The sequence below is a fragment of the Camarhynchus parvulus genome, chromosome 2, assembly GCF_901933205.1.
Source record: "Camarhynchus parvulus chromosome 2, STF_HiC, whole genome shotgun sequence".
Lineage (NCBI taxonomy): Eukaryota > Metazoa > Chordata > Aves > Passeriformes > Thraupidae > Camarhynchus > Camarhynchus parvulus.
In genome coordinates this window covers 61,971,619-61,997,395 of record NC_044572.1, presented here as the reverse complement: position 1 = coordinate 61,997,395, position 25,777 = coordinate 61,971,619, and the positions used below count along the sequence as shown (strand labels likewise).

At 40.7% G+C, this 25,777-nt stretch overlaps 1 protein-coding gene across 3 annotated transcripts in view; it reads left to right on the top strand.

Annotated features, from left to right (window-relative positions):
• RNF144B (ring finger protein 144B) overlaps window positions 1–25,777 on the top strand; it is a 71,030-nt gene that overhangs the window by 11,030 nt on the left and 34,223 nt on the right. The window contains exon 1 of one of the 3 annotated variants that reach the window (XM_030971597.1): window positions 11,933–12,284. The exons of the other annotated variants lie outside the window; for them this stretch is intronic. The gene's annotated coding sequence lies outside the window, so the exon portion shown is untranslated. Of the gene's footprint in view, window positions 1–11,932; window positions 12,285–25,777 lie in introns of those variants that run through there. 3 annotated transcript variants of the gene reach the window in all.

The window sequence follows — 25,777 nt, the reverse complement described above, 5'->3', positions numbered from 1 at the left end:
ATGCTGGTCAAGAATTGCAGCTATTTACTTTCTTGATGAGGAGGAAAGGAGGCTGAAGAGGAAATGTCAAATGTTCAGACTGGTTTAATTGTGTACAAAGGTAGCTTGTATCCTGTCACATTCTTCCTGCCTTGCTTTTTGTGTTATTTCACAACTCTTCCTCTGGTTTCCTCTGACTGCAACTCAGACTGTGAACTCTTTCTGACAGTGTGTTTGGGTGATGCCTTGTAGGGGACCGCAGTCTGAAGTAGGGTACAGAAAATCTGTAACATAAAAAGTATTGATACCAGGCTACTTCACAGTCTCACAAAGTACAGCCTCTTATCATTACTTTTAAAAGTAGAAATGTTAGCAGTTAGGAATTGTCAAATAGGTGTTACCTGAAGGAGTTGCCTTCTGATAATCCTATGCACGCATTAATGACAAACATTAAAATGTCATGGTCATGAACATTACATTTGCAGTAGCACAGGAACCCAGATGTAAATACTAGAAGAAAAAATTGTTTGTTCAACACATTTCACAAGAAGGCCTTTAAGGCAAAAACAAGATCAAGCACACTGGAGCATGTTATATATTTCTACAGATACAAAAAGTCATGAGCTATTGCCATATTCACAGTGGGATATTTGGGATTTTGTTTACTGATGGAAGTAACTATTCTGAAGAAAAGGTGAAAAGATTTAGACTTTTAGAATAGATTCAGACAGGTTTCAGACAGATAGTGCAGGAAGTTTTAGGAACTGTCTGCCAAACATTTTGTGTGGCTGAGATAACAAGATAGAAAGGGCATTGAGTCAAAGGGAAGATGGTGGGAAGGTGGGAGGAAGAATACAGGAAGAGATTGAGAAATGAGAGGTATCAGTGGCCCCTTGGCTCCTCTGCAAGCATTTTGTATTTCTTTTGTATTAGCATCTAGTATTTAGGCAAGTAGAATGTATATGGCATTTATCTCTTCTACCTCAGTTTGGCAGGATTGATGGAAACACAATAGACACTTTGTATTATTTGAATGATCGTTTGTATTATCTTCCAAACAAATATACTTCATCAAATCAGTGATGTTCACTAGAAAACTTATTTTTATAGGGACTAACTTTTCATCTTTTAATTCACTCCAGATTTCCCTTTGAAAATTTGTGTATCACAGCTTTGCCCTTGAATGCGAGACACTTTACAGTCTGTAGCAAAGCATACAGGACAGCTGAGGCATGTGTTGTATACTTTGTATACAAGTAAGTGGTGTTACAGATGATAAAATTACTGTGCTTTTCCAAGGTCAGAGGTCTTTGTGGCAAAGCATAAAAAAGAAGAAGAAAAAACTCTAAACCTTTTATCTGTGCTCCAGGTGTTTTTTTGTTGAAGAGCTGGAAAGCCTATTGCAAAACTCCTGAAGTTGACTTCCATTGGTCAAAACCAGCATGTCAAATGAAAGCATTTCCTCTTAACTTCCTACTGTGTATAATGAAACTGAAAGGTTGTACATAGCCACACGTTTGGAGGGTACCCAGTAAAGTGCCCTGACTTCTGCTATGATTTTGTGAAATGATCAGTCTAATCCTTAAAGGTTTGAGCTGATTTAAGTCTCCTGCTTAACTGAATTTCTTAGGGAAATAGAGCTCATGTGGATTACACTATTTGTCTGCTGATACGTTTGACAGCTTTCTGAGCAATTGGTGTAAAAAGGCAGGCAGGATTCCCCTGTTGTACATTTTCTGGTACATCCAGTCAAAAAACCATCATCGCATATAAGGCTCACTAATCAGTGTGCATGTGGGGCAGTGCAGTTTATGACTGCTCCAGGGGCACTTTGGAGGCGATACCAGGGACCTAGGATTATTGTTTTTGTAATCTTAAAGTACACAAACCAAGCTTTGTCAGTTTTGCTGCTCAACCATTTCTTCACGTACAAGTTTGGAGCATAAAATTTGCCAAATTAATAAACCTCCATTCCTGAGGAAACCATGGCTTGCAATGCCTTCTGAGTGAGGAAAATAATTTACTCACTGACTGTTTTTCAGCAACGTGCTGGAAACACTTGTACAAGTGTTCATTATTTTAAATTCATAAGCTTTTTGGAATTTTTTTTACAATAGAAAAATTGAAGTGGTTTGGTAATGGATGGTATAGAGAGCAGAGATCTTGATCAGCAGTTTAGATATGCTTTAATGTGAAAGAATTTTAAACCTTCATACAGTGCCAATAACAGAGTTTGTGTGGTCTAGACAGAGTGATGGATGGGCCTTGTGGCCCATAATAGTATTGAAACTCAAAACATCTTGGTATGTGGAGTGTTGCACATTTGGGTTATCACTAAGAGATAAAAAATCTATTGCGCACTTGTTGCCATTTGAAGGAGGCTGAAGCAACTTCTCTGTTTCCTGGAAAGACAATCAAAGGATGAAAGCACATTATTGGAATTTTTCTTTCACCGTCGCTATCTCCATTCCTGTCATACTCTGCTGTGTTTAGTGGAAATTAACTGCAGCAGAACATCCAGAGAACATCGGATTTCCTGTAAAGCATTAATTTTATTTATTCTTCCTACATGTTTTTCAGTTCTCTCCTTCCTAGTCCTATTGACAACAAAGGAAATCATACAAAAGATCAGCTGTTGGCTTTATGTAAAATATTGCATCAAAATAATGATTCATTAGAAAAAGATTTCACACAGTAAACACACTCACAAATACCCACTCAGGCCACAAAAACAAAAATGTTATCAATAAGGACAAAGGAAGTTGTTATTTTAGTTTTTGAACAGTCTTGATTCATGTTTCCTGTCATTTTCCTTGGGGAAAGAGAAACAATTATCCTTAAATAAACAATTTAACAGAACTGCCAGAAATTCTTCAAATCCTTAAACCAGTATTATCAGGAATAAATCCATAGTTGAAATAAGCTATAGTCTCCTGCTGTCCAAATTTGGTTTCCACATACAAGTTTGACTGTTACATCTCACATCATGATCTGATACTGTTTTTAACCCAAAGGCGAGAAGCCATTGTTGTAAACCCTGATCCTGTGGCATAGTGTGATGATCACCATATTTCAAGAGGATCTCAGGTGGAGTTTCTTGGTTCTTACCAAGTTGTGCTGTACAATTACTCTGAGGTTTGCTCAGTAGCTAGTAGCCTGTTTGTTCCAGTTTTGTCAGCCCAGAGAGATGCTTTGTGCTGCCTTCCCAGCTGAAGCCTGTGGCAGCTTGCTCCTTGGGACACCCAGAGACTGGTGGGATATTTGCGATCACCAAGAGGGGTGCTGGGGATGCTACATGTCTAGATTTTGACACTGAGTTTGTTCTCTGCAAGGCTATTGGGAAGGTTTGTTTGTCATCTTTTTGTTTATGTTGTTCAAAGAGCCATGAAGATATACAAAGCTAAAAGGTCTTAATGTTTTTTCATGCAATGTTAGAAATATTCTGTAAATGTGTATGATTCTTCTTCCCTTTCACTTGCTTTTTTTTCAGTGTAGCAACTGTACTCTATTCATAAACCAAAACCAGAAAGACTGGAGAGTGTTATGCTCAGTCTCTTCATGCTGCTAATTTCATATTCAAGAGTCAAATTGTTTCCCCGTCTTTGGCCTCTGTTAGAATTATGGAGCATTTTGGCTTGAAGGGACCTGTCTAGTACAACTCCCCTGCAATGAGCAGGGACATCTTCAATGGGCTGAGGTCTCTCAGAGCCACATCCAACCTGACCTAGAACATTTGCAGGAGTGGGGCATCACCAGCTTGCTAGGCAATGTGTTCCAGGGTTTTACCACCCTCAATTCCTAATATCTAATTTAAACTGACTCTCGGTTTAAAGCCATTCCCTCTTGACCTGTCAGTACTTGCCTTTGCAAAAAGTTTCTCCCTAGCTCTCATGTAGGTCCCTGGAAAGTGCTATAAGGTCTCCCTGAACCCTTCTCTTCTCCAGGCTGAACAACCCCAATTCTCTCAGCCTCTCTTTGTAGGAGGTGTGCTCCAGCCCTCTGATCATTGTGGTCCTCCTCTGAACTCACCCCAGCAGGTCCATGGCCTTCTTGTGTGTGGGACCCAAGAGGGGCAGGCATCACTGCAGGTGGGGTCTCATGAGAGCAGAGAGGGGGAGAATCCCCTCCCTCACTCTGCTGACCATGGTTCCTGTTACACAGCCCTGTGTACAGTTGGCTTTCTGGGCTGCAAGTGTACATTGCTGGGTCACGTCCAGCCTCTCATCCACCAAACCTTCCTTAAACTTTATGTTGAGTTCCTCCTTAAACTTCGTGTTCTCTCACACCTCCTTGGCAGAATTCAAGATCCTGGAAGTTTCTTCCCATCTACCTTCTGCAGGTGGGATCTGACCTAGCTTTGCTCGTTTGGTAAATGAGAGTGGTGTCAGGTTCTTCCTTGCAAGTAGGCCAGTTGTTTCTCCTATTGTCTAAAGTCTCTTTCTCTTCTTCCACAATGCAGAGTTTCCATCCCCTGTGATTTAGGATATTGTTTCTCCTAAGCTATGTAAATTGCAAGTATGTAGAGAGTTATCCTAAGGATATCGTAAGAAAAAATTTAGTTTAGAAAAATTTACTCACAGTCAGAGGTCACTAAAGAGATTTCTTCACCTTGTAAGACAGAACTCATGGAAACTAAAAATTCAGAGTTCACACTTCAAAGCTTTATTTATATATTATATATATTTGTTTATGTTGTATAATGCAAAGTAATTCTCGGTGGGAACAGATTTATTGATGCGTTTTGCCCTGACTATGTTTTGTCATATCCCAGGAAGTATATATACATGTATAAAATCAAAACATGGAGGAAATACTTGATCTGTTTAAATTTCTTCCTGATGAGTATAGGGCAGTTAAGTGGAGCCAGGGGCTTTTCAAAGATGAAGTCAAGCTTGACAAAAAGATGAGCTCACTTGTAATTTCTTCAATGACCGCAGATAGTACTGAAGTAGAAAACACGATTTGCTTGGATTTTAGCAGTGTTTGGAAAACCAAAGGTTTTGGTATGCCTTTTACCCTCCTGCCCCTGATCAGTCTTGTAAAACTCAGGTTTCTTTTCCTAGAGATTCTCTCTGCCCAACTGGGTATCTCTAATTTTATAAGAGTCTTAAACAAATTATGGGGTTAAAAGCACCTATTTTTAATGAAGTTACCTGGCAGTTGACACAAAAATAAACATTAACAAAAATTGTAACAGACACAAAAATAAACATGAAGTAAATTCTTCCCAAATTATTTCAGTACAACTGAATAAATCCTTACATCATTTGCAGCAAGCAAGCCATGTGCTTGGTTTTGAGTTCCCACTATCCTAATTTTGGAATTGTTGAATTTAACAACTGCTTGCTAGCTGGTGTGCGTTGAAGGTGTCCTTTCAAGGAGATTGTTGTAATTGCTGTCTGCTCCGCTCTGAGCAGAGGAGAGAAAAATGTTTTATCACTATTCTAATGAGAATGTGAAGCAATCTTGAATTTTGTTACTACAGGTGTGATGTAATAAGAATGCTGCCAGCAAAATGTGCCAGTTGCACATGTTTTAACATGTTGCTGCTTCTAATCTGGGAAGTGGCACTGTGTTCTTGTTGGATGCTGCCATTACAAAGGCGGCCAGCCTAAAGCAGCGGGGAGAAAACAGGATCACTCAAACATTGCCCTGCTGTAGTGCACTGAGAGGCTGAAATCCTTAGAAACTGTTAGTTGTATTACCTGACCACATGATTAAATTCAATAGAGAGGAAAGTGCATCTGGATAAACCTTTTCATATCTGATGTCATCATAAAAGGGTGAGATGTAAATTCTGGTGGGGAAAGGAGACTCTAAAAGGGGAGTGGAATGGCATGGAGACCCTTCCTGGAAGTTGACTAAGGAGAGGGTTGCTGGGAGAGAGGAACAAGTTCTTGGCTTTCCCCTATAGGTATGCTTCAGCTCCATTATTTCCCTGCATAGCCAGTCCATTGGAGTAACCCCTCTCCATCCCCTCTTGGAAACTATTTCTCACCCTAAATAAACCAAAGGCTGTGTGTGTCATAGTTAAATACTAAAGAAAAGTTATGACTCAAGGGTATATATTAGCTCCTCACCTTGGTCCTTCCTGCCAGACGTCAGTGAAAGGTCCTTTTGTTGGCTTTTATAGACATAAAATTAAGTGCCTCAGCTCTGTCTCATCTCTGATCTGCCCATCCTTTTCTTCAGAGGTTAGTTAAATCAACAAGGTCTGGGCTGAAATTTATTATTAGGTGCCCCCTGCCACCCTCTCCTCCAAATTCTACCTGACTTTTAAACCTGTACATAGAGTCTCATCAGGCTAAGGCAAAGCCATCACCTAGGAGACTGGCTTGGGTTGGAAGGAATAAAGCTGTCTCTTACTATTTCCAAAAAAAGCAGTCAAGAGCTTGAGGCAGGACAGGAAACACAGTAGAATCAGAAACATGAAAACAGTGCACATTTTTATCTTATGACAAGGACAGGTTGATGACCTCCTCTGTTACAGAGGAAGCTTCCTGTACTGGCTGCCAGGATGGTTTTCCCCTCTCAGTTTTTAAACTGATGGTGATTCAAATGTCTGAAATCATTGCAATTCCAGGTACATTACCAAAACACTTTGTTAAAAGTCAACAGAATGTGTCATTTTGGGCATGCAATCAGAAGAGGAAAAAAAAGTATCTGTGCATTGTTGAAGGTCTGTGCCATGTTCTGAAGTTAACTATAAGTACCGTTAATATAAAATAAATTAATTTATCTGAGCCTTAACTTATCCCCATGCAATCTTTATCTACTCTTGTTAAAAATGTGTGCTAACTTTAAGAGAAGGCAGGAGAAGAGGACAACTTCATTGCCTCCTCTTTCATGTGTATTTAGTATGGTTTCTTCAATGCTGCTTTATAAATTACTCTTTTCACAGCTAGAGAGTTTCACCTGTTACCTGATGCCCATAAGAACTGAGCAACTCCACTTCTGTATGTGTAACACATGATTATGAGAGCAAAGCAAGCTGTTTGTTTCCAATTTATTTTTTATCATCAGGTCACAAGGTGGTGCTGGCTTGGGGGGGCTACGTGTGCTGTCCAGCTTGCACAGGGTAGCCTCTGGGCCCGAGAGGTGTCCCATGACCCTGGCTGCAGTGTCTCCAGAAGCAGTGCTGTCACCTCATTGATGGCCACTGTGTGGCTGGGGAGGGACACAGCTGTCTTGTGAGATGGTGGCTGGCACGCCTCATGTCACAGGAGAAGGTCAAGGGGGAGTGTGACACTAGCCTGCCTCTTCCCTGCATCCCAAGTGCAAGGAGGTGTCTGAGGACACGCCCTGGGCTGAGGGTGCTACTCTGGCTGTCTGCTGTTCACGGGCAGCTCATCAGTGTCTTATGTATGGCAGGCTCATAGAAACTTAGCTTGTTTTCTTCCTGCAGGCTGGTTCTTCATGCACCTAGTGAGCAGGGAGGAGTTAGCCTAAGCAAAAAATTCTGTAGAGCTGTTGCAGAGCTGTTTGGTGCCAGTGGCAAATGCCCACTCCTGGTGATATTGCCTGTAGAGTTCTGCCACCAGCAGGTTTTGCTATGAGGGCAAATCCACTTTGTCTCTTTTGATGCTTCCAGGTCCCAAGGAGATAAATTGCACTGGAATTCTAGTAATAGATTGTCAAAGCCATTGGCCTGGATTATTAAGCTGAAATTTCTAAGCACCTGAAACCCACCCACTGGGGTAGCAGGCTGACTTCTCATGGTTTTCTGCTCTATTTTATTTTTCCCCTCTAGCACAGTTCTGTATGGATCAAATACCAAATGATAGTTTAAAGTATAAACACAGGAAAAAATACAGATGGAGAAGAAATACAGAACTTATGGAAGACATATGATTTTGTTTGGAGATGGTCCACTATGCCAACAAAGTCTAATGAATGTTGCATTTTGCTTTGTTTGTAGGAACAGGATAAGTCACCTACCACTCTTCTTTGTGTCTGAGACAAATGCACTCATTTTGAGATCATAGTCATAAATGTTCAGTAGACAGTGTGCCGTCCCACTCCCTTTTCTACTGTAAAATTAAAAGCTCTTTACATTGCACCTACTATTATTTCAAAATAATTTAACTTGATTTATTTCACTCTAATAGAAAACTCCTTTTAATAAAGTTTTATGTTTTAGCTAAAGGGATTAATGAAGATTTCAAGCCTGGCTTGTCAGTGAGTGACTTGCATACCAAGTCAGAATTGTAGAACAATAGGGTTATTTAAACAGGAAAAGATGTGGTCCTGATTTTCTTGTAGCTATACTGATTAAAACTTGTCTGCATGCAAAATATTACATAGCTCTGTATTTTTCTGCACTGACATCTGATTTCTAGCGCTGTGTGATTGTATAAATACATATATGAAATAGAGATTCCTTTTTAAAACATTTGGTTTATGAAGGTACCACAAATGACTTTTTATGGTGTAATTCCCCTTTAAAATAGTTCCCATTGAAGACAACTATTAATAGTCCATGACATAAGGGGCGTCACACTTTCAACTTCAGATAATATATGTATGCTCCCTGTGCAAAACCCCTTCCTGTTTTGTTTTCAGCATTGGTTATGTTACTCATTAGTATCTATTTTTGTTGTGAAACTGTCTCTCTCATATCTACAAATACTTTCTTTTTCCATAGCAAAATGGATTATTTGCATGTACACTAAATAAAATTGATTAAGACTCATTATTTTTTTAGGTCAGGCTCTGATTTTACAAAGCTTGTTATAAAATCTGTTTTTATATTACACCTATGTATAGCAATTGCTTTTCAGGTGATTTGGTTTTTTTAGTTGAAAACTGCGAAACAGGGTCGTGAAATTTTAATTTTTCCCCTGATAAGCTAGTCCTGTTCACTTTATGTAGAATTACAATGAATCTGTTAGTTATACACTAACTCAGTGTTTTCACTTGCTGTTAATGGTATTTTGTTTGTGGGATGTCAGTGATCTTTTCACTGGTCACACTATTACTTTTTTACCCATCTATGTCAAAAATTAATTAGCAATTTCAGTTAATGAAGAGTGGCTTAGTCATTTCTGAAGTATTTCAAGTCACTGCAAGGATGACACAGCCATGTTAGTAATTAACTAGGCCAGCCTTCATTCTTATTTTGGCTAGTAACTCAACTAAAAGTTTCCAGTGATAGTGCATTTTGACATCTCAAAGGCTCAGCTATTCCCCCAGTCTGGAGGTATAAAAGCATCAGTGTCCAAAAAATTAATTGGACCCTTTCAGTTTCGTGCTTTATATCACAGCTGTCAAAGAAGAAAGCAAATGGGGAGAACTTAGCTTGTGCCTTGTCTGGAATTGTGTGACAATGTGAACTTTTCTATTTGCTGGCTCAGAAAGGAAGCCAATCAATCTGGGTTAAGAGATTCAGGGATTTGAGCTGGGTAGCAATTTTAGCATGACTCATAACACTTCATAAATTTAGCTTGCCAAGAAGATGTGCTTCTGTGAAACTGTGAAGTACCTGGGCTCGAGGTACAGCTGGAAGAGAAATCATTTTGACAGAAGAGCTCATAAAAGTCCAGCTCACGTCTTTGGGTGATGGCAATTGAAAGAATCATCAGTATTGATCATCTCAAGTCCTTATAGCCTGAGCTCCTGCACAGTGCCACGTCACCTTCAGCTCCCCTTTGCTGTGGAGATCCTGGAGAAGCACAAAAGTAGGGGCAAATACTGAAGAGAAGATGGAAGCAGAGGCATAGCCAGCTGTCCACAGAGCATCAGTAAGTGACTGTCCAGCATGTAAATCCAGGCCCCACAGTTTAGGATTTGATGGAGTACTTGAAACAAGCATATCTTAATATTTCCAGTTAATTAAATGTTTCAAGAAACATTATTTTTCTCACCAATTTTGTGATGTCTAAAGGAAAATAATTTTTTGTAAGCAGTTTTGCACGTTTATGCAATCACATTACAACTTGCATGGAGACAGTAGGAAATGGGATAAAAACACTATGGAATGTTTGTAGCTGAAGTTTCCAGAATTTTTGTGCGTTTTAATGTACCTAAATCTAGTTTTCATAGTTTAAAAGAACATCCCCCCCAGATACAAGCTGGCCTCATCATTTATCTGAAGGGAAGATGGCTAATCTTTGTTGTAGTTCTGTCTCTTCACTGGTGGAGGCTACTTCAGTGAAGCTTGTTTTTGTTTTGTTGTGCCACCAAGGAGTAAGTTCTAAACCAGATGCTACTCTTGCTACTCTGCTATTGGCAGCTGCCCTTCTCTGCTTCTGAACTTACTGCCCTGCTATTTTTCCTACATCTGCATGAACGACCTGATTTCCTTCATCCTCCCTCTCTCACCACTCTCCTCCTTGAGATAATTGCCTTTTGCTGTTCATGTGCTGTGGTGCTGAGCACAGGGGCTGAGAACAGGAAGAGTTTTCCTGCTGAGCTTCATCTGTGGCCTATCAAGTACTTCTCTGATGGAGGCAAAGTAGCAAAGGGGGCAGCTGCAGGAGGAAAATATAGGAGCTGGAAGCAGAGGGAAGGTAGTGAAGAGAGTAGTGATCGAGGCTCAAGATATTTCATACTAGAACAGAACATGGGGGATAAAAATCTAACAACAGAAAGAGAATAATTTTCTACTCGTAAAGTTTTCCAAAGAATTCCACATTTTCAGGACTGCTCTAGAGCCTAAAAAATAGCTCTGAGCCTTCAGTGTTTCTTGAGTCTTGTCTAGGACTGGCCACTGCTAAGAAAATATACGTCTGCCTCTCCTGAGAAATGCTCTCATAGCTCAAGTGGCAGTAAATGTGACATGGCTCTAGTTTGCCTAATCCTGTTGTAACCCTGTTGATGAACACCATAAGGATCAACAAGGTCCCACATGCTGGAAAAGCTATATTTTTTCTGGTTATTATCCCCTCCCTCCCTAAATATATATATAAATAATATATAAATATATAAAATGGTATCTATAAAATTATATAAATTATATATATATATAATATATCTAAAATTATTTATAACACCCAATGTTAAATAGAGAAATTCTAAGTTTTTACTTATTCTGAGAGGAAAAGAGTAAATGATGGTAATTCAAGCAAAGCTGTAATATAAAGGAATAATTCAGCAAGGAGGAAGATTAATTTGTGAAGTTGCACAAATTAATCTGGTGCAGTATAATTGTCTGAAAATAACTAAAAGCTCAGCTGTGAACTTTTATACACCCCGGAAGAAATGCCTATATATAATTTTTCACAGGAAAGTACTGAAGGCAAAATGCCAGCAATGATTGCATGAAGTACAAAGTAAATTTATTTCATCATAAGAAAATTGTAGATTAACATTTATACTTCCTTCTGGTTTTTTGCACCCTCTTCACTCTGATATATCTATATTTCTTATCTGTGGGTGTGGTGCATTTCCTACGGCAGGAAAAGTTCTTGAGGGTTTGGTGTCATGTGGCACAATTAGATATTGTCCTGCTACTTGGCTGCTGTGAATCACACCCCTGGGTCTGGAATACGGAACTGCAGGATTCCCAAGCCCTCTTGCACACAGGGACAGCTTAAAGAGTGTAATTTTAGTATTGACAGAGTAAAATGAGCACCATCATCATTAAACACTCAGATCTGAAATTACACGGGTGCTTCACTTTTGAGTTTAGATTTTTTGCTCACTTCCCCTCCAACGTGAAGAAATCACTTTTTTTTTTTTTTTAGATGACATTTTTCACAAGCAGAAGCCAGCGAGGTTTCAGACATCAGCTGCTATGCAAACTGCTCTCCCCAAACAGGTTAATTTGGGAGGGCTCTGTTGAGTGTCACATCTGAAGCCTCGCTGCTTTCAGTTTTACCCTGTCGGGGCTGGGGTGGGAGCGGCGGCTGAAAGCTGCCCAGAGACCCCAAGCAGAAGGTGAGGGTGTGCCCTGGCTGGGAGCTGCCCGGGTGCCGGCGATCACCTGCGGCTGAAGTGAGTCTCGGATGGGAAGTAGGAAGTGCTGTGCTCACGCTTCCTGTACAAATAAATGCAGCTTTCCCACAGCCACTGCATGCGGGCTGTGAGGCGCGGGTAAGATATAATGGCAGCACGCACTTAATAGCAGGGAGGGGATGATTTCTCGGAGTGGCACAGGGGCTGGGAGACGAGCGCTGCTGCAGCCCTTACAAGTGTTCAGCTGTCAGAGAGCCAGGGACGAGGAAGGGCGTGTAAGAGCAATCGGCTCCGCTCCTCGCTGCGAGCTCCGCGGCTCTGTGGCATCGTGGTTCTTTGGGAATGCCCGAGTCTGAGTGCAGCCGCTGAAAAGTCACACAGCTGGCAGTGAGCGCTACTCTCCTTTCAAGGTATGTTGGAATACAGCTTTCTGCCTGTTTTAGGATACCCTCAAAGAACAGAAAGCCAGCATTTGCTTCTAATGGAAAAAGCTTTTTTTTTTTTTAAGGTAAGGACTAGAATGATTAAATAGCTAAAATAAATGTTATTTGTGGTTGGCTAAAATCAAACGATGTGGCGCTTAGAGCTGAGGCAGAAGGAAACCTTGGTGTTCTGACTGTTAAAAGGCTGAAAATAAATAGATGTCAAGTACTTCCCAAAAGGATGAAATTACTTTTGTCAGTATAACTTCTGTGTGAAGTGTTTAAAAATACTGCAGAATTAGGATAAATCTGTGTGAAAAGCAATTGCTGAAATGGCATATGTTTTAGTTTAAATAGAAGAACTTCTTTCATACTGAAAAAATACCTGATTAAGCTGGCGGAAGCCTGAGTTTAAAATGCTGATACTTCCTCTTGGTTTAAAGGCATTTCTTCTGCCACAGTTTCATGCAGCTGTTATCAGGAAGGAAAAAAGACGTTCATCTGTATTGTACATATGTTAACTTCTAATCCGTGTTAATGTACACTTCTAATCTGATCAGGGTTTAGGGTTATGTCGTTTATGTAAGCACATAGAAAATCTGCCATACTTTAGTTTTCTAGTTTGCATTTAAAATTTTTTGATGCTGAGAACAGACAACTGCATTTACTGGAATGTTTGCCCTGCTTTCTCATCATAAGGCTTTCTCAGTGCAAAGCAGCTCTAGTAATGAATATATTTCAGTCTAGTTTATTTTAAAGCTCTGTATTTTCTGTCATACAAAAGCACTTTGCTTCCTAACTGCATGCAGCAATATCGAATGTCTTCCTTCAGAGAGCACTGTAAGTTGTAAAATATTTAGAATTACTGTAGTAAAGAAAGCATTGCAGTGTGGCTTTGAATCCTCTTGATCAATAGACACTAATGCTTTAAAGAAGTAAATTTTAGCAGAGATACAGTCTGTGACTGAAATACCCCCATGCAGCTTTCCAAGTGCCTGTGAGCAGGCAGAGCAATCTGATATGTTTGGCTGCCCTCAGCTTGAAGGGCAAGCGGTCTCGGTTAAGGGCAGGCACTGGGTTTGGGATTCCAATATTTACGGAAACAGAAGTTTCAAAATCCTGATCTTAAATATTTTTCAAAACAAACAGATTGTCCTGATGCTTGTCCTGTATAGGACTTGTCTGTGCCTGAATATGAGTGGGTGTCTGAGTTGTTGCTTTAACATGAAAGTGTCTGAAACGCTTCCATCAATGAACATAAGCTATTTTGGAGAAAGAACTGCACGTTGATAAGTCTGCACGGATGCAGTTATGCTGCTGAAAGTAATGCTTTAGATTATGAATTGAGAAGTGTGTGTTTGCAGAGTGTCTAAAGCTGTAGGAAAGTGGAGGTATTCTTTCAAAATAAACCAGAGGTACTCCAGAGCCGAACAAGTGTGATGACAATCAAACTCCTTTTCTCCCATGCATCTTACTGGCTGATGGGGGTATTTCACACAAAGTCCTGTCTGCTCACACAAGGACACAGAAACCTCCCTAGGCTTCATGTGGAACTAGCATTTGGCAACCTGGAATAGCTTCTACTCCCCCAGCTGAGGTATATTCTGCATGCGCCTCACTGGTGGTTGTGGGCTTCTTTCCCGCAGATGTGACCTTTTGGCAATTCTGTTTGTGTGGAAGTATGCCTTGGGGCAAAAGTTAGCAATATAAATAGCAAACAATATGGAGATTTTTCTCTCTAGCTAGGTTTTTGCATTGCACTCTATTCTCTAAATGCTTCATTAGCTTTGTAGAAATAAATAGTGTGGAAGTGGTTCTCTGCCCTTTCCCTTTTGGTGGAGGAAAGTATGTACTTGTCCATATTATTATTGTGAGTTTAAAATGCAACTGTGAGAATCAGCAAACGACTCTGTAGGGAAACAAGCAGTGCTAATGCTTAACCTGGTTCACAGCTCATTACTATGCCTCTGATATAATCTGTGGTGTGAGCCTGAGCCCTGTGCCTGCAGTTCACCCTGTTCAGACCTTTCAGTGACTGAGACCCAGTGGAGTGTGTTGCTTTGATGTAGCTTGAAAGAACTGCTGTAGACTTGCTGTCCCTCTTCTGGAGTGGGGAGTTTTCTTGAATGTGCCTGAAACTTCACAGTGCCTATAGGTTGTACGGATCAGATCCATAAATATCTCCTGGGCTAGTAGTACTGTGATATCTGAGACCATAATTACAGCTCTGGGCCCATGGATATCTCAGGCACACGTGAACAAAATACTGTGGCAGGCTGCCAGTGTCGCTGTGAGCTGAGCCCATCAGACCTCCTTGCATATCCTAAAGCAGACTTTGCCTTCAGCTTTGTGAGGCTGAAAGTGATTCTGGAGCTGTGCTTTTCCTCTGGTACTTGCCCAGAGCTGGGTACAGTTCCCTCCTCTTCCTCTGGTTTCTCCAGGCCAAAGCTGAGCCCAGTATAATGCACTTCACAAATTGTCTTCTTTGCCCTTACATTCATTCCATTTGAAAACTAATCTTCTTTTGGTTTGCAAAGGGAAGCATTGAAGAAAACATGAAAGAGCACATCCAAAAGGAAAGACAGCAGTGATATTAAGCTCAGCCTCTAGCATTCTGTATTTCTGCTGAAGCATAGCTGAGCTGCAGTGCTAGACTATGAGCCTTCTCACTTGACAGAAGCACGGGTCTGAGGGCCATCGTACACTGCAAATTTACCTAGTCTTGGACAAACATTTACAGAGATGCTTGTGCCAAATAACTTTGTGCTGATTAGTAAGAAAATAGTGTTCAGTAATCGTTCTGTGTCTCTTCTAAATAGTTTTGGCTCAGTGGGAACTGAGTGGGCTTTACATTCATAAAATAGGTCTCTGCTAGGAGATACTAAAACACTAAAAAAAAAAAAAAAGTACCTCAAATTACAAAGGTCCTTATCCTTTCCTTCCTGCTGAAGTAGAACTTTTCCAACTCCTAGTCTTCCAGGAGGAACAGAGGTGCCAAGTAGAAATTTTTAGGCTCCAGAGCATAACTAGGTTAATTGCATTGTAAGCATACTTTCAAATAAAAAATGTAGCAATGTAAAAATCCACTTCTTTTTGGAGTTTCCTAGATATCTTTGTATGTATTGGTCACTTGTGCACAATGAAATATGTGTTTCTAATTTTTGGTTTCTTTTATTCTATTATAATAATGAAAAAATGTCATGAGTTGCCCAAGATCTGGGTGTTTTTTTCCTATATTTTTAGGGGAATCTGCTCAGCCCACAAGAAAAACCCAATAAAATGTAGTTAGAAAGGTCACCAGTTTACCTTCTGCTTTGAGTGTCCTTGTTCCTGCAAGCACAGTTCCAGCTTTGGTTGAGTTTGGGCTAATTTAGCATCCTTGCTCCTTCTGAGTGAGTCAATATCTCTCTGGAGTCAATATCTCTTTGGAGTCCCCAAGCCAGCCAGCACCAGGCACAGTGATTTGGGACACGTGCGTCTGACTTTTGGGTCCATGCACACTAGAACAAATTCCCTGCATGGGTTTCTTCCTGTGTATTTCCTGAGCCTGTTGTAGACACAGCCGTCAGGGGTACTCGTTACACGTGCTTTTTTGTTGCAAGGAGAGACAAGAGAGCATAGAGTGATGGAATGGCTTGGGTTGAAAGGGACCTTTATGACCATCTAGTTCCAGCCTACCTGCCATGGGCAGGGAGACCTTCCACTAGACCAGGTTGTTCATAGGCCTATCCAACCTGACCTTCCAAGGATGAGACGTCCACAGCTTCTTTAGGCAGTCTGTTCTGGTGTTTCACTACCCCTCTGAGGAAAGAATTTATTCCAAACACCTAATGTAAATCTCCCCTCTTCTACTTTAAAACCATTCCACTTGTTTGATCACTATCTGCCTCTGTAAAAATTACTTTTCTTTTTTTACAGACCCCCTTTAGCTACTGGAATGCCACACTGATGTGTTCCTGGAGCCTTCCCCTCTCCAGGCGGAACAATCCCAGCTCTCTCAGCCTGTCTTTGGAGGAGAGTTGTTTCAGCCCTCTGATCATCTTTGTTGCTCTTTTCTAGATGTGCTCTAAACAGGGCCACATGCTTCCTGTGCTGAGGACCACAGGGCTAGATTCAGAATTCCAGGTGGAGTGTCAGCAGAGTAGAGGGGCAGAATCCCCTCTCTTGATCTCCTGCCCACTTTGCTTTTGCAGCTGAGGGTGTGGTTGGCATTTTGGACTGCAAGCACTGATGCTGTTGACTTATGTCCAAGTTTTCATCCACGAGACCCGCCAAGTCCTTTTTGACAGAGCAGCTCTCAATGAGTTCTTCTCACATTCTGTACCCATGTCTGGGATTGCCCTGACCCAGGTGCAGCACTTTGCACTTGGACTTGCTGAGCCGTTTAGTTCTTATGCACCCACTTCTCTAGTTTGTCCAGATGCTGGTTAGGAGACAGAATACAGAATCACTTTTTATTAGAAGGAAAAATTACCATTTTACTGTCATGCTCATGCTTCTGCCCTTTAATTGAGGCTGTCAGTATTTGTGTCTGTTGCAAGCTTTTCTGCCTTTTGCTTTGTTGTAAAAATGCAGAGAGGATGGAAAGTATAAGACATGAGTCATTACTCAAGGAGTGGACGTTGTCTGGGTATCTGACAGAGGCTTTGATGATATTGAATTCATGTTGAATTTTCAGATAGACAGGAGCGAAACTTGCAGATCTGAAAACATTGATGTGTTCTATATATGTGCAAAAAGGAAAAATCATGGGCACAGAAGAGCTGTATCTGTTTTTGGGGACTGAAACAATTAATTGGAGGCTACCTCTGGTTACACTCTTACGTGCTGAATGTTGCTGTGGCGTAGGGGAGATTTCTTTGCACGTGTGTATATATAGCTGCAAATAGTTCAAAATTGCACACTCTAAATCCCTTTGTACATAGAAGGAAAAACATGTTTCACGACAACTCGCATCCAGGCTAATCCTTTGCATGCAAAAAAATTCCAGAGTTAAGTAGAAGCAGTGACACACAGGCTGGCACTGGTTGTGTCTGAGCAGTAGATGGGAGAGTTTGTATGTTCTGCCTGTGATTAATTTTTGAAGCATTCTGATGGAGGTGGCAAGATGATGAAGGAAAACAAGCCAGTCTTCCCCCCCTTCAAAAAATAGGGTTTCAAAGCTGTAGTCATTGGGGAAATGGAGGTGATCCTGTGGGCTGTTTACCATTGCAGTCACTGGAACATTTTTCACAGCAGCGGGCGCTCTGCCAACCACTGATACTGGAACTCTTCCCCATGGGGTTTGCCCATTTTAGGGCTAAGATAACATCCACGGGGCCAGCAATAACTTGCTTGCTGAAATTTTGCACAATGGAGAAGATGCAATCTTGCACCCTCTTGACCTCTCCTCTCCTCTACCCTCATGGTTTCAGCGGTGGAGATTCTTCATCACAGTTTCCACAGAAAATCTGTGGGAAAGACAATCATGCCCTTTGCCAGGAGTGAAGTAGAAGCCACATATATGTACATAATTTGGAAAATACTACCGTGAGGACGTGTATTTTTAGTATTGGTCGATGTTTTTGTTGCAAATACCCAAGCAATGTGCATGGCTTGAGCAATTTCAACCCCCTTGTTGACTTTGCTTATCACATTTTGGGAGGATAGACCAACAAATTAAGGGAACATACACTTGTGGAGAGTAGAAAAAAGTCAGGAATTCTTGTCTTTTCTCCAAATTCCATGACAATGAGGACAAAATGCCTATTTTGCCTATAGGCATTAGTTGTCATGTTCATAATTAAAAGACCAGCTAGCAGAAAGTTTCTAGAAAGTTTTCTGTAAGACTGTAATCCTATAATGTAACAAGTCTATGAATTCTTTTCAGCTCTACTTACTCATTTTCCTGAGAGTTTGGGAGGTGGGGCAGCTTCTTACAAAGATAAGCTCCCAGTTGCTTATCTTTGCACACATAATGCACAGGTCCATTGAAAAGCACTCCTTTGGAAACACTCTCCTTGGCAGGACTTGGACTGCATGGCTAAGATCATGTAGAGACTAGCCAATTGTTAGCAGAGGCTGAGGCACTTAAGGCTGAAATCTCTTGTGTTTGCAGGTTGCTGTTCTCCCTTGTAATTATTTCTGCAATGAATGTTGAAATTTGGAATTGAAGTGAGGGACTGATGAATGCAAACCTCTTACTGCGTTTGATGGACACTTCTGGTTTATTACATGTCTTATACTAACATCTGGATTTCTAAGTAGTTACATTGAGCCCCTGAGAAACTAACTGTGTTCCCTGTGCTTGGCACAGTACCGGCAGAAATCTTTTTGTGAATGCTTGGAGCCTGAAGCACAGAGACAGAAGGGGGATGTGGAAAATAGGGCGGGGGAGGGCAGGGCAGCAATGAGACAGCGTTGTGTTGTGTGATAGACAGTGTCATCAGCCAAACAGCTTTTTTACTCAGGTTTAAGCAAATGTAGTATTTGTCTTACACTGTTAATAAAATGCAGAGCAAAATAGACAATGTGTGTTAAAAATGTTTATTTATAGAAATGGGAATATACAGTTGTTTTAAAAATACACGTCTGTTAAAGTTTGTCAAGAGTGTAAGACTAATAGTAGTTGAAGGTATTCCAGCATAGTCCACATCTTCTGTTAAGTAGCATGTACTGAGGCCTACCAGAGGTTAGAGGTGCCCCAAATTCAAAGCCTGGGCACATGGGGCTCCTCCACACTGGAGCAGTAGGCAATATGGAAGCAATTGCCTGCAGCAGAATTCCTTCCAGGATCTGTCTCCCAGTGTGCTGGGCTCTTACCTTTTTCCATGCGTGGGCTGGGAAAGAGGGAGGTGAGATGTGAATACTGAGAGGACAAGCAGAGAGATGCTAAGTCAGGGGACTGTTACTGGTGCTTACTTCTCCTTTTTTGCCTCTGCAGATCAGGCCAGAGCTAGAACTTGTCCTTTCCTCATCTCCAGTTGCCTTTGGAAGGACTTGTTGAGGAGCTGGCAGAGGAGTGGTTTAGGGATACACTCTGACTAGTTTAACTACCAGTCATGAAAAGCAGTAGTAATAGTTACTTCAATAAATGTGTTTAGTTTCAAAACAGCCTCATGTCCGGGTCCAAACCTCTACTATTGTTTCTTGCCAAATTTCAGCATAGTCAGTAGCTGTTCATGTTGTTTTCTTAATGGCAAAGGCTTACGTTAGAGATAGTGACTTCCCCAAGGTCTAATCCTCAGTTTTGACTTCCAGTCTTTGATTCACTGACTGTCCTTGTAGCTAAGACTTGAAAGCTACCACTGGGTAAGCTTTCTAGGTCACTGAGATACATTTGGGTCAAGGGCAGTTTTCAATGTTTCAGTTCTTTTATTTTGGTTACCTCAAATAGCATATTTATTGTGTAATAATCAGCAGTGTATTTGGCTGTAAGATTAGATAGGGGCAGATTAAAATATTATATGTATTAGTTTTGTTCACTAAGCAGTTGCACAAAAATCGTTAAAGGAGGAAAATCAACTTATTCTGTTATTTCTGTTGATGTAAATCTAAAGTTGTTAAAAGTGCTTTTCAATGCTTGCAGTGAAAAAAGTCTGTAGGACCATATTCTTGCAAGTTTGCACCTTCTGTGGCTTAACAAAACTACATGAGAGAGATGTTAAAGGTATCATCTTATTGCAAGCACTGAAAGAAAAATTCTCAGGTCATCCCTTCTAAAAACAAACACATGATAATTTTTTTTCCCCATTAGATGGCTTTCAGTACATTTTGCAGAATTCAGTGAAGGATCAGGTTCATTGTTCCTGTCAGTTGAGTTGTTCCTTGGCTTCTGGCAAACTCTGCATTCTCCTCTTGACACCAGTAAGGTTCTTGCTGGCTCTTGGGAGGCCTGGCTTTGTGTCACATCTCTATTTGCCTTGACCTGCTTGCCTTGCAGTTGGGACACTGCTTGCTCCAGACACAGCTTTGGCAGTCTCCAGCCAGGGGTCCCCAAGAGTCCAGTTAGTTTCTTGTTAGAAGAAGAGTGCAAACTACATTCACATGAAGCTGGTCCCTCTGTTTTCCACTGCTTTTCCATTGCTTTCACTTTAACAATGTGTATTTACAAGTCTCTCCTAAAAGTCCTTTATGTTAGAACAGGCTAGTGTTGCAAATGTCTTCTGAACACATCCTATCTAAACTGTAAACATTCCAGCTCAGGGATTTAGCATATCCCAAGGTTTTGTTATCTGATTAACAAAAATAAACATTTTTTTCTGTGTCAAAGGCAAATTGTTACATCTGACTTTCTATTCCTGTTTTAGCAAAAACAGCTAGCCAAGTTATCAACCCATTTGACCTCCCAAAAGGTCAATTCCTTTTACTTAGTAAATGCCACAGTTACCAAAAGCCTTGATGTGGTCTGAAAGAAAGATCTGTCATTTGTCATTTTGAGCAATGTGTTTTTATTTAATAGTGGTATATTACCTCTTGTCAGCAGGATGTTAAAAGTAAAGTACACCAAACTAGTTTGGGTGGAAATTCCTTGTAGCTTAGCATTAGCATATGTTGCACAGTGTTGTTAAGAACAGAGGATGTTATTTAGAAAAGCATTAGATTTTAATCTCAGACCTGGTAACCAGTACTTGGGATTCCACTTGGTATAATTTTGTTGTTTGAATATATTTTGGAAATATTTGGAAATGTTTGATGCCAAAACCACTCTAGTTCTCTTCTCTGACTGCATTTTGTTTCACTGCATGTTGTGCTGATCAACTTTGCTGAGCACAGTGACCAGGATGAACATAAAACCTTAGGAGAATCCTGCTGTTGACCTCCTGCAGGACCAGGGGGTCACGATAAGCCTGTGTCTGGGGCCAGCACCAGGCACAGTAAGCCTGATACATCTGGGTCATCCTAAGATGGAAACCCACAGGCCTGCCCAGCACTCACACCCAGGAGATCTGGTGCAGGAAGCTGTGGCTTTCCAGCCTGCCAGTGTTGATAGAGCTGTGTCCTGAACTTGGATATGTGCTAGTTTCAAGCACAGAACTGAGTGAAAGTGGTGGCTTCTGCAGTATGGTCTGAACTCATTCCATACAGAATGGCTTCCTCCCATCCTCATGGACTCCATGAGTATTGCCATTGTGTGGCTCCTGTCAGTATTGGAAAGAGTCGAATAACATGTTTTGATTACGCCTTTCAGTTTAATAACAGGCTGAGTTATTTCTCTTTTAGTTGACATGTTTTTATCTTTAAGTGATCCAAAAGTGCTTTTCCTAGCTGCCTTCAGCTGTGAGTAGCAGCATTTATTTCACCATTAACTTGTAGATGCCCTGTGCTTGAACTCTCCTGCTTTTTAAGAGTGGAAGGGGGAAAACCCCACTTTTTTCCCTCTTACCTGTTCTCAAGCAGTATAGCAAGGAAATCTATAAAGGATTCCCACAACTTCAGTCACATCTGTTTCAGAAAAAAAGTATATATTCTGCTATATTCAGTTAATATCCATGGTCTTCTTGCAAAAAACCCCACCTCCTTGAGATCATATTGACATAGGGTCACAAGAAGTTGCTGTGAAGGACTGGTGTTCTAAATTTTCAAAGTTATTCAGACCTCACAGTATTGCAGTACAGTAGAGAAGTTATCCAACAAGTGTATTCTCAAAGCCTTGTGGAGACTGATGTGCATGTGTCCTAGTGGTGTTTTGGTTTATTAGAATGTTTTGGAATTATTGGATGTACGTGATATTTGGGAAGCTGTTCAATGTGTATTTTAAATATCCTAAAGTGCTGGTATAAAAATTCCTGGCAGAAATCCAGATCATATTCTGAATTACTATAGTCAGTCCCTTGACTCCCTTAACTTTTTTTTTTTTTTTTTTTTTTTTTTTGTGCACAAGAGGCTTTCCACTCACTGCATTCCTTTAAAAGTATTTGATATATTTATTTTTTGGTTGCTAGCTTGATATGAAAATACTCCATATAGCTACTGCTTTTTGAACAGCAGCTCAGCAGCTCAAGGTTTTGTTTTTTTTTTTTCCCCAGGCATTCCAATGAAAACAAGTGAGAGAAATTGCCTTTGGTGTGTTCTCATGTAACCAGCACATTTACTTAGGCTGCTTGTCCTTTAAACAAGTTTTCTGACAATAAAAATTTTACAGTGTAGAAAGCTGTAATGAAATATTATATGTCTGACTTTTCTTAAGCCTTGCTCAAAGAGAACAGATATTGAAACGCTTTTATTCTCTCTAATGCTTCAGCTTGGTAGCATATTATGGTAATCCAGAAATGGCTTCTCCTTGTACATGCATGTAATCAACTGCTTGCTGTTTTAAGGCTCAGATGTAATACAGTAATTCTGAATATATTAAAAATGTATTTAAAATGAGACCTTCTATTTGTGGATCTGGTTGCTTTTTTTGAGATCATGATTTCAGAAAATCTAAGTACTTGTTTAACTTCTTAATAACCTCATTTAAATAAAGCAGAACATTCAGGCTTTGATACACAGGAGCACTTAAACATATGATTAAATGTCATTCTTGAAGATGAAGCCTTTTTTAAATTGTGGCTTTAATCATATGTTTTACAGCTTAACTGGATCATTGCCTGATAAGTAATGCTGTATGGACTGGATAGGTAGCTCTGTGTAGGCAGTGCATATCGTAAGGAGAAATTAATGCACCGTGGGTTAGTGGTCTGTGTGTGAGACCACAGAAGCTGTAGTGCACTTGACTCAGACAAATCCTCTAAGCAGAGATGCTGAGTTTAAAAAATCTGTCTTAGTAAAGAATTTTGAATGACATTGTCTTGAGAGAGTTGGGACAGCTAAGGACTTGTAACCAAAACTGGTAATGATGGCATTTCACTGAAATTGATAGAAATGTGGGTTTCTGACAGCTGTCTTGGTCTTCATAAGTCCTAATTTCATAGCTCAGTTTATATCTTGTAATTTGACCCCTTTATCTTAATACCACTCTGTTACATGTTTTAAATCTTTCTGTAATTACTCTTTTTCCCCAAGGACCTGATTTTTAAGCATTGGTTTTGAACACTCATGTTTTTCAGGTGGTTTTCTTTTTCTATTTTATTTTTTAAGGAGGGAGCCTTAGTTACAGGAAACAGCAGAATCCTGAGTGAACAATGTCAAGCCAGGTTTTTGTATGGCACTGAAGTAATTTCATAATGGGTGGATTACTTGAAAAATCTCTAGGGCATGAGAAAGAATTACTTGCAGTGCTTGCAAATGTGTCTCCAAGAGAGTTTAGTAAATACCTGGTACACTAAATAGGAGTGTAGCACACATGCTGTGAGTTTGTTTGATGTTAAATATTTTCTTCTTTTTTTTTTTTTTTGTAAAAGGGAGAAGTGCTGTGCTAGGTGTTAGACCCACATGTGTCCTTATACCTTTTTTCAATCTCACCATGTTTATGGTAGTCCACATGCCTGGGTGCTGGTTTATGGGTGTGCTGGGGCAGAGGGGCCTCTCAGGTCTCACCCTGCCCACAGGATGGACATGCCAGCCCACAGGGGAAAGCGCATTAAGGACTCTTTTTGTTCCATTAATGTTTCCTGGAACACTGTGTCTCATACCTGTGCATTTCTTAGCTTTCTTCCAATTGCAGGTAAAAGCATACAGCTTGACTAACTTCAGCAGAATTGTTTGTAAGCACAGGGCTTGAGGTAGCGTCTCCAAGAGCTCTGTTTTTTGCAATTGGATGCAGCATATGAAAAATGAAAGCATAACTTGTGGTGCTAAACATACTCCATTCATTCTCTTCTAGCTTCAGTGCAGGAGGCTTTAATGAATTCTGCGTGATGTTTCTAAGTGGTGAAAGTCACATTCAGACACATTTTTTTTAGCTAAATACAGTGACTTGGTTGCAGGCATATCAACAATGTCCAGCTCAGGAGACTGCCTGGCTTGTTTTCTCTATTGCATATACAGAGTAACTTCTGTTCTTGGGTAATGGTCATGGTTTGAGGCAGCTGGGCAGGGTCAAGTGAGCCTTTGTGTGACTGCAACAAGGAGGTTACCTTAAAATTCCTGCTTATAGGAAAAGTTTCAGCAGTAGGTTGCATCGATTTTTGATACCTCTATGGAGCTGGGGTGTCTTGGCTTTGGGTGTCTCCCAGACACTCAGCTGCTCTCTCACCTCCATCACAGGGAGTTAGTAGTTTCCACTTTGGGATGCTAATGCCAGGATTTGCAATGGGTACCTGTCTAGAAGCAGGTATTACAGATATTTGCTGTTAGGAAGTAATTTTCAAGGTTAGACATCAGACACTCTAATGTCAGGAGGCCTTGAAGGCAGACAAGTTCTGCGTTCCTTCCTCCAGTGCTTTTCTTCTGGTTTTTGTATTTCACTCAAAAGCTCCATGCTTTTGTGTTAGTGTTCCTGCTTGTGCTTACCCTTCTCAGCCCTTTCTGCTTTGAGCACACTCTAATGTTTTCTTCCTTATGGGCAGTGTTGAGATGTTCCAGTGCTACAAGAAAGCACAAAGCTTTGTCGCCTCCCAGAGACAAAGCGAAAGTGTCCGCAGGCAGATGAGTGAAATGGAAACGCTGACAGGTCTGAGCGCTTGGTGAGCTGTGGTCCTGGTGACTGTGCAGTTTGCACCCCACAGGGCTGACCCTCCCTAGCTCACTTACATTTGTTCAGACTTTCTGGTCCTGCCTTGTCCTGTGCCATCAGCACCATCAGGGTCACAGCCAGGGAAGTATGAGTGTTCTTATGAGCTGAGCAGCATACAATTTGAGGAAAGATGTCCAATTTCCTGGAAATCCTGTGCAATGTGACAGCGGTAAGATCTCTGTGTGTGTACGTGGCTGATAGAAGTAGACCAAAGAAATGGATCTTCCGAGTTCCTGAGTGTTGACGCATGCCGGGGCCAGTTTGTCCCTTCCTTGCCGTTGATTCACGCTGGTGCAGGATTCAGACCAGTATATTTCTCTGGATTACAATGCCCTCAAGAAGTCTTTGTCCATATTCCACGACATCTCATGGAGCCTGTGCTGCTGTTCAGTGGAGGTTTTTTTTGCAGAGTTGAGGTGCTATACTACAGTTTCAGTGACACATTTCTTGCTTTCCTAAACAGGTCATTTGTGTTTGTAAGCATGAAAGGAACAATTTTAATGCTTAACTATGTGTTATATGTATATGAGTGTCCATTGTTTTTCAGAAACTTTCAAATGACTTTAATTTCTGATCACTTTTGTTCATGTAACTAAATACAGAATGATGTTTTACTTTTTGTTCTTAACTCATTTTTCAGTGACTCCCCGTGCACAACGCATACACCCAAGATGCTTTATTTTCAATCTAACCTATTGGCAACTCACTTGTAATTACAATAGGAATTTTAATCCTCTGTAAAGAGGACTGATGGATGTGTCATTAAGTAATGACAGTCTGTGGGACAATTGCAACAAAGTGAAAGCCATAAAAATTCAGAGCAGCTGAGGTGGAACTTCATGGCTTCCCTGCCGAACCCAGAAGAGTCAGTTCTGCTGGGCTT